Source organism: Theobroma cacao, chromosome 2 (genome assembly GCF_053813885.1).
Source record: "Theobroma cacao isolate CCN51 chromosome 2, ASM5381388v1, whole genome shotgun sequence".
Classification (NCBI taxonomy): Eukaryota; Viridiplantae; Streptophyta; class Magnoliopsida; order Malvales; family Malvaceae; genus Theobroma; species Theobroma cacao.
Window position 1 is genome coordinate 45728923 of NC_142640.1, and position 3915 is coordinate 45732837.

Sequence of the window (3915 nt, forward strand, 5' to 3'; positions counted from 1 at the left end):
ATACCTTAGTGAAGTGCAAGTTTTATATTTTGTTTGTACATGTGTAAAGGAAGGAAGATAGAAGGAAATTAGAGTTAAGAAATGTTGGAAAGACCAAATTGTAAAGGATGAGAGTTTGGAGGGTTGCACGGTAAATAAAGAAAAGTTTGAGGACTTATGTGTAAATTTTAATATTTGGAGTTAAATGGGGAATTACTAACCAAGGAAGGTTAGATTATGTGGAATATGAGATATACATGTGAAATTTATTATTACATGCAAACTATGGTATGCAAAAAGGAAAAGTTAGTGGGGGACATATGGGACCCCCACCATGTAAAGTAAAAGAAAGAATGAGACAAAAATTTATTTATATGTAATGTGATTGGTGCATTGGAGGTCAAATGAAGAAAGAAGGAAGTAGGTTGCATGTGACTTGAATGGGTCAAAGAGAAGAATTAATTAGCATGACATGTTAAAAAAAAAAGAAAAAAATAATGGAAAAAGAATGGTCAATAAAGGTGACAAGTGGAAAGGTCCAAAAGTCTTTTTGACTTGAATTGTAACCACACGAAAGAAAAAGGAAAATGACAAAGTGAACAAGCTTTGGGCAATCCGCCCATGAGAGAAGAAAATTTAGAAAATATGAGTGGTGGGGAACTTGGGAGAATCTGCCCACACCAAAGAATGGCAAAATATTTTTTCCTTGAAAAAACCAGCACCTTTGGAAAGAAAAAGAAAGAGAATCGGCTTGAAAGCAAAGAGAGAAAGGAAGAAAGAAAGAAAGGAGAAAAAAGAAAAAGACAACGAAGGTTCGGCCCAGTGGTTTCAAGTTAAGGAAGGTAAGTAGAACTTTGATTTTAGTTGTGATTTCTTGAGGAAATGAGTTAGTAATTGTGTGAGAATGTTTGTGGTAGCAAAGGTCCTCCAAGAATTGAAAGAAATAGAAGCATGCTTGTGGGCCAATCTTGGAATCCATGGTGATTTTGAGCAAGATAAGCTATGAGTAAGTATCTAGTCTTGAAATCACAAGTAGAAAGGAGAAATGAGATGTGTGCTGATGGTTTATGTTTGTGGCAGCGATGGTGACCATGGATGTGAAGAAATTATTAATTAGGTGCATGGAACTCAAGCTAAAATCGAAAGGTGAGCATGCTATGTGAGTATAATATATTGTGTTAACTATAGTTGGTTGAAAATGTGTGGCTTGTGTGTTAAATGATTGTGGATAATATTGATAAAAACTATAAAATTTGATTAAGGAATTGTTGATTTATGTGTTGCCCGTGTATGAGCATAATTAAGTGTTTTGGGTTTGAATGGTTGCTAGAAGGGGTATAAGTAGAGAAAGTGTGAAGTGGTGGCGTACCGGACAAAGTAACGGTTGACCGATAAGTAGAATTAACTAGATACGCATTCGAGTTAATAGCGACGTAGTATCTCGCTATTGTACGGTGAGTAGGAGGTGCTTATTTCAAAATCTTCGCACTATATATGGATTTACGTTAATAAACATTGTCAATTTTCTTAAACGTAATTGTGGATAACTTGAGCTGTTAACCTTGATAGGTAATCTTAAAACGGATTTCCAATGATTAATATATTGCTATTGTGGAAAGCATGAGCTAGTAGAAACCATAGGTATTTTGCGGGTGCTTAAATGTTTGAAAGCTGTTTTAGATATATCTATAGATAAGCTATATGTGTAAATTGTTTTAGAAACCAGGAAACAAGCCTTTTTATGATGTTTTCATCAAAATTTGTGCCTTTTATTTTTATGTGATATGCATAATTAAATGTGATTGTTAAATGATTTTAAAATGCAAGTTTTGAGCACCGGTTATAGTCTGATCTTTGTATAAGAGAATACACCATGCATTTTTACTTGAAAAGCAATTTGAAAGGTTACCGAACTTGTTTTCAAATAGTTTTACATGAAAGACTTGGAAACCTAAATTTGATTTTGTAAATGGTTTTGACAAACCAAGATCGTCGAGAGTAAGCTGAATGTCACATCGGTATAGTGTGACCCCTATGCACAAGTGAGCTCTAGCTAGAGGACATTTGGATCACCGACAGGCTGTTAAGCGTGGCAAGGACCATGGCCTGTGATATATATATAAGTGGTTAGGCTACTAGTGATATACGTAGTTGCGACCGCTTAATTTCTCCGATGTCGACCAACATCGTCGAGATTGCCATGGCTGTGGGAATCTGGTGGAGCGAGGCTCCTGGATTGTTATAACGTGGAAGTTGGTCCACGTGTTATTACTATGCTTACCTACTCGAGAGCCTTGTGAGTTTTTCGACACGTACTCTTTTGCATGGTGGAGAGTTAAGGCTTTTCTATAACTTCCTTTGTTTAAATAAAAGCTTTCAGTGCTTACTTAACAATCATGAGTTAGTTTATGTGGTTGTACACGTTGATTTCTTTATTTGCCACACATTTTGGGAGCATGCATACCTTTGTACTGTTATTCATATTTTGATGGCAAGTGATGTTTTTTATGATTGAACTCTGTTTTGCTACACTTGCTTTCAGCACCATTTTGCGAAGTGAAATATTGTACTATAATTTTTCGGCATTATTTTTACAATGCACAAACACTCTACTCGTGATTTGATTTTTCTAAGATTATTATTCTTATTCCAGTTTTATCATTCAAATTTACCTGTTTTATACTTGTTTCCTATCTACGCCCTACTCATGGAGCCGATGATCACTAAGTCTATGAGATTCACCCCCTTATTTTCCCTTTGCAGATAGTGATCAACCTAGCATGCAATCATAGGCACTTATGGTCCTCATCGAATAGGTAAAGGCATCTCATAGCATTTCATTCTAAGTCACTCCGCTGTTAGAGGTCAAGTCTTTCGTTGCATAATTTGATTGTAAATAGTATTAACGTAAATGTATGGTTTTATATTAAAGACCTTGATGAATTTCTACAATTATGTTGAATAAAAATTGAGTTGATTTATCATAGCTATTGTTTAAGTTATGTTACATAAAGGATGTATGGTTCAAGTAATTAAATAAATCAGTGGAATGGGTTTATTGTTATACAAAGGTTTCGAACAAGGCTTGTTCGGGACTTAGCGGGTTCTCCCGTAAGACTCAAACACCAGTAGCGATCGAGGAGCGGTCGTTACAGTATCCATTCACCTAGAGATATTTTTGAAGGAACTTGCCTTCACAAGCTCCCTCAAAAAGTCCCATCATCAAGGCTTCAACTGGTGCATATAATACGTCTACCTGCCATGACATTTAATGGTGCAATGATGATGTGTGATGTCACTATAAATTTTAATATTTGTTTCTTAACTTTCCAGCAATTCTTTTGTTATTTCTTTGAAAATTCTTTATCTTTGTGTGTGTATTTCATGAAATAATGTTTTATATTTATTATTTTCATCTAACTATATTTTTATTTTATTATATATTTTTTACATTTAAGTATTTATCAGTTTTGCAATATATATTTTCCTTTCACCCAAATGCTATTTTTTTAACCAAATATTTTATGTCATAATTATTGTTATTTATATATATTTTTTATAACTCAATTTCTTTTCTACTCTTTTAAATTACCTAACCTATGTTCTATTTGAATAGCTATTATGTTTATTTTTTATCTTTTCTGATAAATCTATTTTCCATAACTAAATATTTGCCTCTTATACTTTAATTATATCCATTATTATTATGAGTTTACTATTTTTGAAAATTTTTACTTTGACTACTTATTTATCATTATGAACATCATTATTCTTTCATAGTTCTATATATTTTTAAGACTATATTTTCATTTATTCCCTCTTGTATTTATTATTATTATCATTATTATATTATTATATTTATTATTTCATTATTTTGTTGTTTTTTTTTTGTTTTTATGTTTTGGTTAGTAATTAGATTAGTAGGTTTTTCATTTA

At 32.7% G+C, this 3915-nt stretch overlaps 1 long non-coding RNA gene across 1 annotated transcript; it reads left to right on the forward strand.

The window, feature by feature from the left end:
- Window positions 1-712: 712 nt before the first annotated feature.
- On the forward strand, window positions 713-2965 carry LOC18609844 (uncharacterized). Its single transcript, XR_016024478.1, has 3 exons — window positions 713-985; window positions 1060-1125; window positions 2743-2965. It is a non-coding gene; the product is annotated as an uncharacterized LOC18609844 (long non-coding RNA).
- Window positions 2966-3915: the final 950 nt, after the last annotated feature.